A 17500-nucleotide genomic window follows, 5' to 3' on the forward strand; every position below is an offset into this window, starting at 1 on the left:
AGGAGAGAAAGAAAGAAGACGGTAAAGGCAAAAGAAAGTGAAAGATAGAAAACGGAAGGAGAATGAAGAGAAATACAGAAGAAAGAAAGAAAGAGGAGGAGAAAAAACGGTGAGAAAGAGTAAAAGAGTAAGGTTATCGGAGAGAATTTAATAGAAAGAGAAGGAGAGAGAGGGAGAGAAGGGAGAAAATGAGAAAGAGAGAAAAATAGAGAATGAAGTAAATGGTAAAAAATATGAAAAAAGAAGTGGAACAGGAGTAAGAGAGAGAGAGAGAGAGAGAGAGAGAGAGTGCAAAAGGGGAGGCTAGAAATCAGAATATAAAATAAGACTGAGTAGAAGAGTAGAGAATGGAAAGAATAAGACATGAAAGGTGGAAGAGAAAAGGAGAGAGAGAGAGGGGAGGAGGAGAGAAAGTGAAAATGGTAAAATGAATGGGAAGAGAGAAGAGTAAAACGGCACAATTGAATGATAGTGAAAGCGTAGCCGCTGAGTGAGAGTGAAGGGTAGCGTTTACTGGAGCAGACGATCTGTTGAGTGTGAGTAGACTTTGAATTGACTGGAGCAGACGATCCGAGTTATTTATTTATTTATTTATTTATTCATTCATTTTACCACGTTTTTCTTTTACGTTTATTTTGAAGTGGAACACGTCCGTCCCTGAAGGGTAATGGTTGTAGCCGGACGTAGTGGTTGCTGGTGATGTAGCTGCGGTTGTAGTACCAACAGCTCTAGTAGTTGTAGTGGTTGTAGGGAGGTCGTACTAACGATACCTACAATAGTACTACTAATAATAGTAGTTGATAGCAGTTACTGTTATTTAGACCCAGTTCAGCCCTGGTCGGTCGTACTTTTCAATCAATCACGTTCCAGTCGTGACCACCACATTTTCCTTCTTATTTACACAATATCTAGGACTACATTACAGCGTAATTGAGAACGACTTGACGAGGTTGTCGCCACAAGTTACCCCTGATCCAGCGGACCAATCCAACCGTGGCCTCACCATCATTTTAAGGGATCTAAGACCATATTTTCCAATGTCTTTCCTTTTAATTTTGTTATGGAGTATTGAGGCAGATTCGGCTCTTATTTCTTGCAAATCAAGATAGAACTCCCCCACCATTGGCTCGAGTGGTGGTAGTCGGGCTATGTGTAATAGCTGTGTTCGTAGTATGGGCAGTGGTTCTTAGTGGTTGACTTCGTAGTAATAATAATATCAGTTATAGTAAAACAAGCAGTTGTAGTAGCAGTAACAAGTGGTGCTATTTATACTACTACTACTACTACTACTACTGCTGCTACAACGAAGTAGCTTCTGGCTGTCGTTCGACTTGCGGTGAATACCACAACCTACTGTTAGAAAGGAGAGAAAAAAAAAACGATGGGAAGGTCACAGCTGGAAAGTCGTTGATCAGAGGTCTGCTCAGTTGGAGCCGACCTCGGGCTAAACAGCAACTACTACAAGGTGCGTTGTAGTGAAACTAGTTTGGTGGTGGTGGTGGGTTCGACAATGGCAGCGAGGGAACTCACTGCAGCAGTGCCGGTACTACTACTACTATTACTACTACTACTATTACTACTGATAGGAAGAAATGGTGGTGGTGGTGGCGGTGGTGGGGGTGTTGTAATTGTGGTGGTAAGGGTGCGTAATGGGAGGGAAAGGGGTGATGGGAGGAGGGCGAAGGCGCTAGAATTCAGAAGGGGGGAGTAGTAGGAGAGGGAATGAGGAGAAAGTGAGAGGTGGAGAGGAAATGAAGGGGAGGGAGAGAGAGAAAGCAAAGAGAGGGAAAGAAAGAAGACAAATAGATCGAAAGAAGAAAGGTGAAGACGAGGAGGAAGAGGAAGAGGGTAAGGAAAGATGAAAGCAGAGAAGGAGGTTGGGGGAGAAGGAAGAGATAGAAAGACTAAGAAGAGAGAGAGAAAAGACTAAGAAGAGAGAGAGAGAAGACAAGGTCAACGGCAGGAGTGAGAGTGAGAGTCAAAGGAAGGAGAGACTAGAGAGGGAGGGGAAAGAGGGAGGGAGAGTGATGTAGGATAATTAGTTTGGGGTGGGAGGAGAAGGAGTAGGAAGCGCGTACAATGAAGTGGTTGGGGGAGGAGGTAACGACTCTGGTTGTTGTTGTAGCGGGGGTGGTTGATCAGTGTGTGTGTGTGTGTGTGTGTGTGTGTGTGTCTACCCACATATATGGCTGTGGGAAGACATATATATACATGTATATATATATATACATATATACATACACTCGCATGCACTTCTATGCTTCTATGTTTGTGTGTATGTTGGAGGAAATTTTCTGCTTTACTAGAAACACACACGTTCACTCATGCATGAACATAGTACGTACACACACGCAAACACACACATATATATTTGCTTATATGCGCACGTACACACACACACACACACACAGATACCCCACAAGGCATACTAGCATATATTAATACACACACACAATGCCTGTATACATACATGCATGCGTGCTTACATTACACTACGTAGATACGAATATGTGAACACACACACACGTATATATATATATATTCATATATATGAACGTATATATATATATATATATATATATATATATACATGTACATATTTATAGACATATGTATATACATGTGCATATATATATATATATATATATATAGACATATATATACATGTACATATTTATAGACATATGTATATACATGTGCATATATATATATATATATATTATATATATAGACATATATATAATATATATATATATATATGTACATATATAGACATGTATATACATGTACATATATATATATATATATATATATATATATATATATAGACATATGTATATACATGTACATATATAAATAGACATATATACACATGCATACACATACATATATATATATATACATATATATACATATATATATATGTATATATATATACGTACATATTTGTACATATATATGCACATACATATATATATATATATACATATATATATATATATATACATGTATACATACATACATGTATATACATATATATACACACTTATATATACATACATATATACATACATATATGTATTCATATATATATATATATATATATGCACATATATATATATATACACATACACACACACAAGTGGCTTGTTTTTTACATTCGCGTACTTTCACATTCCTTCTATTACTTTCTCGTGTGTCTATGTGTTCGCGTGTATATATCTATCTATCTCTCTCTCTCTCTCTATATATATATATACACGCACCTTGCCATATATGCAACTATCTGCCCATCTATCTCCTCACCTCCTCCCCTCCCTATTTCTCTATCTATCTCCTCCCTCTCTCCCTATTCTTCCGTACCCAACGCATATTCCTCTATCAACACGTTTAACACTCCCCTTCTACATTTCCCTCCTCCCTCTCTCTCATTCTTCCTCTCTTATTCATCATCTCTAATTCACTTCTAAACCTCCAACTCCAGTCATTCAGGTCCTGCGCTGGTTTTACTTCTCACTATTCCCCACTCTTTCACTTCTATTTTCTCTCTTTCAGCTTCTCTCACCTCCCCTTCTACTCTCTCTCTAATAATCATTCTTCCTCTCTAAGCTTCACCTCACCTACCTATCTCCCACTAATGCTCCCACAGATCATCTCCTACTCCCTTTGTTGGTAAATGTAATTCCCTCGTTATCGTCTGCTTCTTTCATTTGTTTGGCTTCGATTTCTTTCACTTGTCTTCTTTAATCTCTCTCTCTCTCTCCCTCCTTTATATGTTTTTCTCCTTCTCTCCATCCTTCTACAAATCTCTCTTCTCTCTATCTACCTATCTAGTTCTGTGCCTGTCTGTCTGTACGACTGGTCTTCTGTTTGTCAGCCAGGTCGACTGCGTGTTTTATTGACTGTCTGTATGTCTATCTTTCTATCCCTATGTCCGTCTGTTTGTTCGTGTGTCCATCGATCTGTCTATTTATCAATCAATCAATCATCTTATCAATCAATCTATTCCTTTGATCTCATAATCTCTTTAAATCAAGTTCTCAACCTCATCTTCATCTCGCACGCGCGCGCACACACACACACACACACACACACACACACATACTGATTTATGCAAGCACTTAGTGACACATACACACACACTGATTCACTGAAAGAGAAACGCATATACTCTAATAGGTGAATACATTGACATACATACTCACGGTTGCACACACACACACATATATATACTCATATATTAACACACACCCATATATATATATATATATATATATATATATACACATGTGAGCGTGCATATGTGCACTCACACAAATGCGCGATCACACACACACGCATCGTCACATTTATGCACTTATGTATAATGCGCACAGACAAATAACCGTATCCCCCCCCCCCCCCCACATACACACATGCGCGCGCTGACGCATGCATACACTGAGTCACACTTAAGCATGCGGCGTATGCACGCACATATAGTCATACGCACGAGCGCACTAACACATGCAAGCACTAACACACACACACTCACACACAGCTAAGAGCACTGCATGAGTGTCTGTCTGCCTGCATGTGCTTTCCTTTCGCTTTCTCACTCGGCCTGCATTTCGATCTATTTGTCTATCTTCCTCTTTCCATCTCCCCCTCTCCCCTATCTCTATTTATTTATCTCTCTCTCTCTATTTCTATCTATCAATTTATCACTCTCTCTATTTATCTCTCTATCTATCCCTTTCTCTCTATCTATCTATTTATCTCTCTCTCTTTCTATCTATTTCTCTCTCTCCGCTCTCCATTCCTCTTATTCCCTATTCTTCTCTCACATCTTTCCTATAACACCGTTTTTCCTTCCATTTATTATTCTTCTTTCTTCTTTTTTTTCTTCATTTAACCTTCCATCTTTCCAGACTCATTCTTGCTTTTCCTTCCCTGTCGTCTGCTTCCACTTTTCAATGTCACTCATCTAATCATAGATTCCCCCTCCCCCCTTCTCCAACCTCCTCCTCCCTCGCTTAACTTCTTCCTCATTCTTTCCTTCTGTCCTTCAGACTTTATTTTCCTATTTCTTTCTTCTTCCTTTCTAATTATTTTCCTCCTCTTCCCTCCTCTCTTTCTCAATTCCTCTTACGTAGCTCCTCACATTCTTTCTCTATCACTCCCACCCCCATCATTCTCTCTCTAGCATTCCTTCTTCTCCCCCTCTCTTTCATTCCCTCTTTCCATTTATCACTCTTTCTCCCCCAACAGTTCCTCTCACACCATCCCTCTTAACATTACTCTTTCTCTAACTTTATATTTCTTACCACTTTTACCTCTCCTCTCTTTCTTTCTCCCTCTCTCTCTAACACACACTATCTCTCCCTCCTCCCCCTCGCTCTCTCTCTCTCTCCAACATTAAATGTTATTAACCATCAATAGTTAGCTTAACACATCAATTCCATTGGACTGTGCCTGTGTCTGCGTCTGTGTATATTAATGTTTGTGTGTTAGTGTGTTTATATGTTAGTGAGTGTGTGTGTGTTCGTATGCGTATTGGTGTGTGTTAAAGGGTTAAAGCGTTTTGCGAGTGTTAATGTATGCGTCTATGTGTGCGCCTCTGTGTACGTGTGTGTTTGTTGTGAGAGTGTATATATCTGAATGTGTGTCAGTGTGGACGTGTCTGCGGAGACGCGTCTGCGATCGACAGCATTCATAATTCTACAACCGTGATTGGCTTCAATCTTCTCCCTCTTTCTCTCTCTCATATATATACACACACACACACACACACATATATATATATATATATATATATATGTGTGTGTGTGTGTATATATATATATATGTGTTTGTGTGTGTATCTTTTATCCGGTTTCAGTCAAATGACTGCAGCCATGCTGGGGCACACACAGCTTTGAAGGACTTTAGTCGAACAAATCGACCCCAGGACCTTTTTAAAACCTAGTACTCATTCTATAGGTCTCTTTGCCGAACCGCTAAGTTACGGGGACGTAAACACACCAGTCGGCTTCATTCGGGTTCGCACCCGCGGCGCTCTCCAACTCGACTGGGCGTTGGATTCATGCCTCACTGGTAATTGCTAAGCCTAAACTTTTAGATCCAGTAAAGTTCGCTCAGCATCTGTCCACCCGTCTGACATGATCCAGAGACAAAGCCAGGGCAAGATATCCAGTGCCAATATCGGTCACAGGTGTAGGAATGTGAGAGCCGCATGATCTCAAGCGCAAGCAGAAGATCCTCAAAATGTCCAATGCCATTCCCGGCGTTTCTGGTTTTATATCAGAGTGATCTACCCCCCCTTCCATATCATCTCCACAAATTTACAGACCTCACATTTACAAATAAAAGTGTTCTCTATTTCTTTCCGTCTTCACTAGTCAGATCTATTAGGGCTCACAGATCTATTGCGGTTTGTATGTTGAGGTTTGACTAATCCGTAATATTTTTCCTCCATTTTAATTTAGGTAAATTATAATTTCTTCTATTTTTTTTTTTACTCAGTCCGTCGGGATATACCCTGGAAAGACCTTTAATGAGTCTTTTAATGTATTCAAAATGTTATAGAATTCAAGATCTTAAAAAATGCGTCGGTGAGGTTAAGACAAGACATATCTACAAAGTCAGTGGCACATTTGTGTGCCTATCGTAACGTTCATAACATACTTCTGAAAGATGTCGATGTCATGAATAAGGGGTCTTATCTATGTAATGCAACTCCTCCCTGAAATATCCAGTGATTTGCGATGGATTAAGATGACCCAAATATAAAAAAAAGCCACTGTTTTATTTGAATCGTTTCTTATTGATTGTTATACTTAATTTAGCTGTGGACGTCCAGTCTGCTCTCCCACAATTTTCAGATCTATTGTCTGTTGGCAAATAAGTCATCTGTGTAACGGAGGTTCGAAATAGTTTGTCCACCCATGAAACAACTTGAAGCTATTACATCTACACTACTATTTTCAGAGGTTTTTATCTCCTATTTCCCCCTGTATTGTAGAACAAGGCTGCAATGACAAGGCAGACCAGCAAAGGAACAGGAATATCTCCAAGCTTTACCGCTTTCTGTATATCCATCGATCTTGTTTCTGTCATGCTTGACTGACGCGTTTGAACTTTCGGATGTTCATTTTAGTCGATGGATATAAGATTTGTTTATGGGTGTCTTTTCAAGAATCAGCTATTAAAAAGATCGTTGTAAACTGTCAGAGGCCTTGGTGAAGGCAATAAACACTATGAGCCAAGGCCTATTGAATTCCATTGAGTTGACGATTAATTGTTCGAAGTAAATGGTCTGTTCGATGGTACTTCTTCTTAGGAAGCTGGGAAGCATGAGCACGTATTGTCTTTCATCTAATGTTGATGTCTGTAAACAGCTTGTTGACATCACTTAGAAGGGATGTAGGTGTAGAGCACTTGCGATATCCTTTCCTATGTCGAACCGTAATAAAACCTCTCGTACACTTTCCGTTAAATAAATGCGTTGCTGTTTCTTCGTTCCCAGCTTTTATGAATTCACAAAATTTGTCCCTGAGCTTTTATCAAACTTCTATAGGTTAAGTTTTCCGTTCATTTTGTCCCCGAGAGAGATGATACATCTCAGAAGATGGTAGTTCTAAAGATAATTCTAAGACTGTGTTTACGGATATCGGTTTTGTTTGTCAGAATTTCTCCAGGGGTATGTGAACTGCACAATAAGACGTGGTGAATTGAATGTCAGAGATCTGTTGAGGAAAACTGAGACATATGTTGAACGGAACCAATTCAAGATTTCGATTTTACTGAAACTGACTTTTTTTTTCTGATGGAGGCAGAGAGAATTAATAATTCTTGAATTCTAAAGAATTCGTGTTTCACGTGTATCATGAAGCTGGAATGTCTAAAGTTTAATCGTGTTTAACGATTTCCCATAATCTTCTCGTTTGCTATCATTCCACTTTCTGGTCGACTCTAACCAAGCAATCATATAATAATAAAAACCATTTCAGCCGTGACAATCCCGACATCTCTCTGGTACTGCAATGAGCGACTTGAGGGAGATTTGGTTGCTATTTCTTTTTTCTCAAACTGAGTATCCGAGTAGGATCCCTCTTGCAGCCTCATCGACTTTAAAGTTGTTGATTTGCTGCAGGTCAGGTGAATCAAGCAAAAGCTAACCCTTTCATGGTAATCCAGGATTTTTAGATAACCATGAATTCATTATCTTAATAAAATCCATATTAGGCCCTCGCTCCATTTAGAAATGAATTCGCTTGGTGTGTGTGTGTGGAGAGAGAGAGAGAGCGTATGTTTTTTTTCGTAAATGCACAAGGTTACACTTCTCTGTTGCTACCCAAGTTATTAATCCAGAGATTAAAGAGGATTTAATTGTAATACACGTTTTTCCCTCGTCAGGAAAAAGCGCACCAGAGTACAGCCACAACTTCTTTAAGGACAATGAAAATGTTAGCAACATTTGAAATCCCATTTTACTGTATAAAAAAGGGATGGGGTAGAACTCAAAGGACAATGGGATCCTATTTGAAAAAGTGAGATGGTCACAGATGGAGAGTCTTGTGATACTTGATTGTAGACATAGCGATGGTGTTTTGAAAGCTTTCGTTGTGATGCGGTATTTTTATTGTCATTAATCAGCTCCCGGTCATCCCCGATCGAGCTGGCTGGGAATAGTTTGAAAGGGATTTGGTTATTATTTCTAGCAGGTCGAGTAATTAAAGTAGAGGCTAGTGTCGTTGGTTCGGATAGTTAGCCTCGTCTAAGTGGTTTGTTGGCAACGATATTGCGTTGCGCAGCTAATAATCACTAACTAGACATAATCTATATTTATAATCACAACATTTTGTAAATGTTCTTAGGGCATGTGTATCGCATCTTATTTCATTTGCTCGGGAGATATCTCGGAAATATCTTCCGCTTTTTGATACAACGATATATCACACACGTGTGTGTGTGTGTGAGTGTGTGTGAGTGTGTGCTTTGTGTAAACATAAACGCACACGCGTATATATATATATATATATATATATATATATGTGTGTGTGTGTGTGAGTATTCATGATAATATGCATGCATACATCTGCTCATATCTGTTTTGTGCATCTAAACACATATACGATATAAAGCCACACACACACACACACACACACACACACACACACACACCGTCTGCTGCTGATTCATTTTACAGACTTCATTTCTGACGACTTCAGACGTTGAAAATTATCTTTTTATTTTCGCGAGGCAACGAAGCAACTGGCGAAGAGGTCGTTCACAGATAAACCGTTTCGGCTGTTGCCGGGTGCCTTCTTCAGGCAGGGAATTCTCCCCTAGAGACATGCTCTCCACACATGGCCTTTCCTCAAGAAATCCTTCCAGACCAGGACGTTTTATGAGCAAAACTGTCTCATGCGTTGTTCCTCATGTTTCGCTCTGTCACCTCACTCAAGTGTGTGCTAATGACTTTACTCTTTTACTTGTTTCAAACATGATTTTGCACATGGGTCCGTTCATGGGTCCTAAATTCATCTTTGAGTGCATTGAAATATTTGCTTATTAGCTTTATATGTATCAAGTTAAGAAACGAATGTTTGTAGCAACTGTCGAAGACGACCATTTTTATGCAGATAAAATTATGCAGCAACAAACAAAATTCTACGAAGACAAAGTAAGTCATGACGAATGTGTAATAGCGTTACATATTTTATGCTGTTCTTACAAATGTCTAATATCAGTATTAGAATTGACAAACAACTTGAACAACGCGTATTTTTATTTAAGAAAACAACATTCTTAGAAACATAGGATATATCGAAACAAATAGAGAAAAAAAACAAAATGATATTTCTATTAATGTGTTCAGTGAAAGGCTGGCAGCTGATGTAAACACACAAATATTTCAAGTATTACAACGTTGTTTGTGATAAACGAAAATCACATCTTACAATATCAAAGCAGTTGCGCGCTTTTGATAGCAAGGTCAGTCTTCTGACTAAAACCAGATTTAACAAGATAAGAAATAGATCGAGCAATAAACATGCAATTCTAGTTTCGTCTCAAAACAATGGAAATTTCAAGTAATTTCACTACTTTTCTATAAATTATCATGAACTCTAGCTTGAACTGTTTGATCAATCTGTAACTCAATGAGTCGTTCCTGCAACGTAATGTCAACATCAACTGCTTTTAGCCCAACCAGGTCTCACCACTCCACGTGGAATGTCTCTCTCTCTCTAAAAAATCGTTAAACCGGACTTTCATATGACAGAACAACAGATTCAACAGACAAAAGAATATCACCTTCCAGTTCTGTACCAAGGGAAACACACAACTTTTCAGTTTTAATAACATTACTGTTGCCATCTTTTAATTTGATGAAGAGAGAGAGAGAGTAAGGCAGCGAGCTAACTGAATCGTTAGCTCCCCGGGAAAAATGCTTAGCAGCATTTCACCCGTCTTTGCGTCCCGAGTTCAAATTCCACCGAGGTCGACTATGCTTTTCAATCCTTTCGGGGTCGATAAATTAAGTACCAGTTGATCACTGGGGATCGATGTAATCGATTTATATCCATCCCCGAAATTGCTGACCTTGTGCCTGATTTTGAAACTAATTTACCCAAGAAATTTTCTGTCCCTTCGCATGACTGATGTTTCGTTACGGTTTATTTCATTATCATTGAGACACACCACTGTGCAAATGTTATCTTCAATTCACAATAAAGCGTCCCACGAAATGACAAACGGAATGATATTTTTATTTAATAGATTTGCTCTCTTTAACGGCCCAACTCCATATGGAACTTCCATGCCTCGATTTTATTAAATCGCGAAATGCGAGTAAAACACATACAAAAAAAGAAACCGTACTTTAACTCCGAAGAACATAGAAACCAAATGCCCCAAGTTGAACGGAGGTAGGTTTGCGATTCGAGTTTTAGGGAGTATTTTCATAGAAATTAGCCAAAGTCATTCTTTGATTGTCTTATGTCTATAGATTCAGTAACGAAATATTTGTTGAGTGTAATAATCTATTATAAATATTTGTGGTGTTGAGATTAGGACAAAGAAAGAAATAGGAATTGGATGACAAGATGGTCGTGTGTCTGACAGTTAAGTTCTGAAAATGAGACATTCAAGGCATTCTCGTTAAGAGAATGGTTTTTCTTAAAATTATAAAGTCAACAAAATACGTTTTGTTTCTTTCAAAGAAGACGCCAGGGACTGTTGCTCAAAACCAAAGACGTTTTGTAAGACTCGGAGATTTGATAATAATAATAATAATATTAATAATAATGCGTCAGAAGAAATGTATTGATGGCATTGGGTGACAACGGAATGGTTGAAACTCGGAATACAACGAATGTCGAAGAATTCTTACAGTTCTGTCGTTGAGACTCAGAACCTTCGTGGAAAGATATGTTCTTTTTCTCTCATTTTCTTTCGCCACTTTCTTGCTCCTACACTCAAACACACACACACACACTGCCCACTTCTGTCGCCCTCTGACTTCCTCTTGTTTGCTTGCGCGCACGAACACAAACACACATGAATTCTCTCTGTGCAACACACACTTTCCCAATTTCTTTCTCTCCCATACTATATACATCTCTCTCTCTCTCTCTCTCTTTATCTATCTTTCGAATATATTCATTTCCCGTCTCTTTCTGATCTCCTCCTCCTCCCCTCATCAAACAGTCTCTCATTTCCTCCCCCTCTCATCCACACCTCTACTTTACCTTCTCCTCACATTATGTCACACATAATCCCCTCCTAATGCTAATCTCTTTTCACTTTACTGTCGCCATCTTCTTTTCAACCAACTATTTTATCATCAGCCACACACACACACACACACACACACACACACACACACACACACACAGAATCACACGTGCATTCATACACACACACACATGGATATAAACATAAGAACCTACGCGAAAGCACACTCGCAACGAAACGTGAACATAAACACAAACACACCACTATTTACACAGCCACACACATGCAAACACATATACACACACGCATACACTTGTCGTATATCGTTACTTTAGCCGTGTGTGTGTATGTATATAGGCATGCATGTGTGCGAGTGTGCGTAGACACACATACGTGTTCACACTTACAAATGTATATACATGCACGTATACACGCGTATAAACTTAACATACTTATTTAAACCGGCGCGCAGAAACGGAGGAATAAAGATGTATATACCAGAATATACACACCTAAGACATGCAAACACATAGGTACATATACACTCACCCGAGCGAACGCGTACATAACACACACGTACGCACACGCACACGCACACACACACACATATATATATATGCATATATGTTTAAACATCCTTTGTCTACTCGCATGTGTGTATATACATATACCAACGTACAATCATTCTCCTCCTATACAGACATAAATAGTTATACACATTCATACGCATATACACAGCTGCATACATACATACGCACACAACATCGTTCATTCCGACACACACACACAGACCGATTTACACTTTGTATATAGACGTACTTCTGTACAAACAAGTGTCCGCGTGTGTGCATGTATGTGTGTGATTATATATATATACATATATGCATAGACATACAGATGTATATAATATATATATATATATATATATATATATATATATATGCACACACACATACACACATACATATATACATTTTGATGTTATGTGTGTGTGCACAGCCGTATGCGTTTATGAGAAGAAAAAGATGAAAAGCGACTTAAATTGGTTTGGCGCGAAGAAGTGGAAATATCCAGAGATACAGGTTTTCTATTGCCTTTGATCATTCAAACCGGACATTTTCAAACCACAGTGTCACGTCTGGGCCGCAGGTGTGCCGCCAATTTCCGAGGTGTGTCTACAAATACCAAGACACAGAGAAAACTAGACTGTTTTAATGCTTCACACCTGTGCATGTCTTTTACTTTGCTGTAAATGACAATGCATTGCACCGATCTGAATAGATTCGTGTGTTTGCGCGCGCGTATATATATATATATATATATATATATATATATATATGTATGAAATCTTTTATCTGCTTATGTTTCAGTCATTGGAAGGCGGCCATGCTGGGATAACACCACGAATTGTTTCAGAAATATGTTTTTTTTTTTATATAGTTAGCAATATTTAAAGAAAAAATTTCTCAACCTATAAATAATTATATTACAAAGTTCTTCACAATATAAAACAAGTAAGTAGATTACTATCTACCTGATGGAAGGAATGTTTTGAGTACGCATTTGCATTCTACCTACTTACCTACCTACCTATCTATCTATCTATCTTCTTGGTCGAGTCAGCTCCTTGCTGCCTTGGGTTTCACCTGTGGGTGCCTAAGTCCTTCGGGCAATTTATGACTTGTGTAGTGATCTTGTTCACCTACAGGTAAAATACACACACACACACATTTATATAGATGTATGAAGGTATGTATACGTTATATGCATATAATAAGTTTTAAAAGTTGATTGATTGCCGAAACTGTTTTAGTGCCTTATTCACTGAAGCGTGGTGGCGGGTGGGAGTTTTCAAATCGTTCGGTTTATGTCATCATTGTAAAAGCCATGCTGAAGTAGCACCATCTGATAGTTTAGGCTTGTTATAAGAATCTGAGGTCCGCGAGGTGCAGATCAAGGGAACTATTGGTGGGAATATAAGGGCTGAACGAAAGGGACGGAGATGCTCGAAATTTAGTGGGACGAGGGAAAACGGTGCCAATGGCATAGTTTAGGGAGCCTCTTGGACTTGTTGCAGGAAGGGAGTTCTGGGCCATTCTTAGACTGGAATTTGTTGAAGACACAGAAGGGCCTGGTGGTGGAGGTGGTGGAGGATGTAAAACGATTAGTGCGTTTCTGTGTCGATATGGAATTAGGTATACACACACATTCATACACATACATATACTAATACCTACAGACGTATACACATTAATACATGCATGTACATCCGTGCTTAAGTACATACATACATGTGTGTGTGTGTGTGTGTGTGTGTGTGTGTGTGTGTGTGTGTGTGTGTGTGTGTGTGTGTGTGTGTGTGTGTGTGTGTAAAGAGAGAGAGAGAGGTGGGGCGGGAGACACGTTATCTAATCATAGAATGAGATAGAGTTCGCAGAACATAAGAGAAGTGAGACACAATGCGAAGCAATGCAGCGAAGTGAAGCACAACAAAGCAACCGAGAAGTTCTTTTAAATGGTGACTTGACGTCTGAGAAATAGCAGCCAATTCTCCATCATTGCGAGCCTTCGCGATTGTCTTCGAGGAAACGGATTTGATATTTGAGATAATATAGTATGGGGTACGTGACGCCCGTAAGAGGCGAGATGGTCATGAATGAAGTGTCCTTGATCCCTGGTGTATTGGATCAGAGTTAACCTGGGGCTTAAACATTGCTGCGACAGATAATATTCCAAATGAATGATCACACTAGCAAAATATCACATCAAAATTAACGCCATAACAACGCAGAACACAACAGAACAGGATTTCAGACGCAACGGAGAAACGCACAACGCAATATACCACATCACACACACACACACACACACACACACACACACACACACACACACAGAGCACAACATAAGAGACGGCAGGAGCCGAGGCAGCTGCACACATCACATTCCATAACCGCCCCCCCCCAACAAACTGCCAAGCAACACCGCAGCACAACATCGCAGAGCCTCACTCTCACCATTCGACGCATCACCTGATAAACCCCACAACACATCTCCTCAACACATATCATCACTGTCACACAACACTCAAACAACACATTCCAAGCCCCCCCCCCCGCCTCCTCCTCAAAGGCTGACATTGAGATTTCGCCAGTCAATTCACTAAACATTTTCTCTAATCTCTCCACTCAATTCTAGAAGTTTCTATCGATTTTTCTCCAATAATTTCATCTCACAGACTCAAACTGTTTCCTGCAATAAGCTTTCTCTTCTTCCGCCAGCCATTTCCCCCACCCACCTTGCCTTCTACCATCTCTCTCTCGCTCTCTCTCCACATTCAATAACACACCTGTACACAGACATAGACACACACGCACACACGCGCACACGTACTCTAACTCTCCTCCATTCACCCCCCCACACCTATTTCTCTCTCTCACTCACATTCTTTCTCTTTATACGTCTCCCTTTCTCATTCTTTCACTCTCTCCACTTCGTCTTTCTCTCCCTTTCAACCTCCCTCTCTCTTTCTCAACCACACTCCCCATTTTCTCTCTCTCTCTCTCAGTTTTCCCCTCTTTTTCTTTCTATTCTATCTCTGTTTCTCTCTCACTAATTTCTCACTCATGTTCTCTCTATCTCTATCTCTCTCTCTCTCTCTCACACACACACACACACACACACACACGCTCTCTCTCTCTCTCTCTCGTTTTCACCTTTCGTAAATTAACAACTTCCTTTTATTTTGTGTGTGTGTGTGTGTGTGTGTGTGTGTGTGTGTGTGTGTGTGTGTGTGTGTACGTGCATACATATGGAAGTGTTCCTATAACTGTGTATGTGTGTGCTTCCTTCTGTGTGCACTCCTATATATATATTCCTGGTGTGTGTGTGTGTGTGTGTGTGTGTGCGTGTGTCTGTGTCTTTGCGCGCGTGTGTCTGCATGAATAAATTTGCGTTTGTGTACGCGAATGCATTGGTTTGTGCAGTTCGTGTTATTTGTGTGTGCGTGTTCGTATGCTGACAGCTTTACGTGTATGTCTTGTACGTTTATGTGATTCTGTCTGTCTGTGTGCGTGTATGCATTTGTATGAATCTGAGTGTATGTGCCTTTGTGCTTGTGTGTGCGCGAGAGTGTGTGTGTGTTAGTATCGCTGTGTGTGTATGCGTGTGCGTGAGTGTAAGCGTTTGTGCTTGTTTCAATCTTGTTTCTACGTTTGTTCTTTCGTTATTTAATAAATGACAAAAATTGTGTGGTTTTCGAACTGAAACAGTTTTATTTCGGTAGAGTCATTTTAGCCACATAATGTACACACGCACCGCTATATTATATTCTTTTTCAGTTTTGCATATGGAAGTGGATTGAAGGAATTGACAGGGCGTCGTACCAATGTCTTATGGGAGTTGTTCCTGGTCTCTGTGGTCTGAGTTCAAATCCCAACAAAATCAAGTCTACCTTTCAGCCTACCGGGAATCGATAATATAAATTATAGGTCAAGTTTTGGCGTCAAATTACATTATCGCAGCAGATGTTGACGGGGCTCATTCTCTCGCTCGCTCATGCTATCAGCACCAGTTGTTGGCACTCCGTCGCATACGACGTCGAGGGTTCCAGTTGATCCGATCAACGGAACAGCCTGCTCGTGAAATTAACGTGCCAGTGGCTGAGCACTCCACAGACACGTGTACCCTTAACGTAGTTCTCGGGGATATTCAGCGTGACACAGTGTGACAAGGCTGTCCCTTTGAATTGCACAACAGAAACAGGAAGAAAGAGTAAGAGAAAGTTGTGGTGAAAGAGTACAGCAGGGGTCGCCACCACCCACTGCCGGAGCATCGTGGAGCTTTTAGGTGTTTTCACTCAATAAACACTCACAACGCCGGGTCTGGGAATCGAAACTGCGGTCCTATGACCGCGAGTCCGCTTCCCTAACCACTGGGCTTTGTCGGTAAAACAGCCTCCGTCACTAACACGCGTGTGTGTGTGTGTGTGTGTGTGTGTGTGTGTGTGTGTGTGTGTGTGTTTCGGAGTAGAGTGTCTTTGTGTTTTGTTAAGATATCTGTGGCTTGTCTGTCGTCTGGAAATGTTGGACGATTTAGATACCAGCTGTGCCAGGGGATTACTTGTAGGGTACACCACCACCAGCCCCACCTCTTTTGTAACAGATGCGTCTGTAACAATACCAGCAGCAGCAACAAGTACAATGATGGCGACAGCAAGAACAAGAGCGGTAACAAGAATCTGATCAGACGGCATCGTTCGTTTGTTTGGTTTTTGTGTCGTTGCTAAGAAGTGACTCAGCACCAACGGACGATTCAGCAAAAGGAACGAACGAATAAACCAATCAACCAATTAACCAATAATTACCCAACCAACCAATGCCTCATGTTAATAAAAGCAAGCAATTCCAATAACAAAGTTTTCGGTTATGTAGTTCCGTTGTCTTCCGAATTTCTTTCGTGGATCCTTTTCAGTATTTACGTTTCGAAATCCTCTTTCACTTTGTAAACACACTCGTGCGCGTGTGCCTGGGGCTTGTAATTGTGATCCTATGCGAGAAGGCACCTGGCTTAGTGGTTTGTGTATTCGGCCCACGATCGCAAGGCTGTAAGTTCGAGTCCAGCCGGTGCATTGTGTTCTTGAGCAAGACACTTTATTTCACGTTGCTTCCATCCACTCACCTGGCAAAAGTGAGCAGTACCTGTAATTCAAAGGCTCAGCCTTGTTCCATTCTGTGTCACGCTGAATCTCCCTGAGAACTACGTTAAAGATACGCAGGTC

General features: G+C 40.2%; 1 protein-coding gene across 5 annotated transcripts in view; it reads right to left on the minus strand.

Moving 5' to 3' along the window:
• LOC106878922 (uncharacterized) overlaps positions 1 to 17500 on the minus strand; it is a 483138-nt gene that overhangs the window by 302500 nt on the left and 163138 nt on the right. The gene's annotated exons all lie outside the window — the stretch shown is intronic.

Source organism: Octopus bimaculoides, chromosome 23 (assembly GCF_046866305.1).
Source record: "Octopus bimaculoides isolate indiv1 chromosome 23, ASM4686630v1, whole genome shotgun sequence".
Taxonomy (NCBI): Eukaryota; Metazoa; Mollusca; class Cephalopoda; order Octopoda; family Octopodidae; genus Octopus; species Octopus bimaculoides.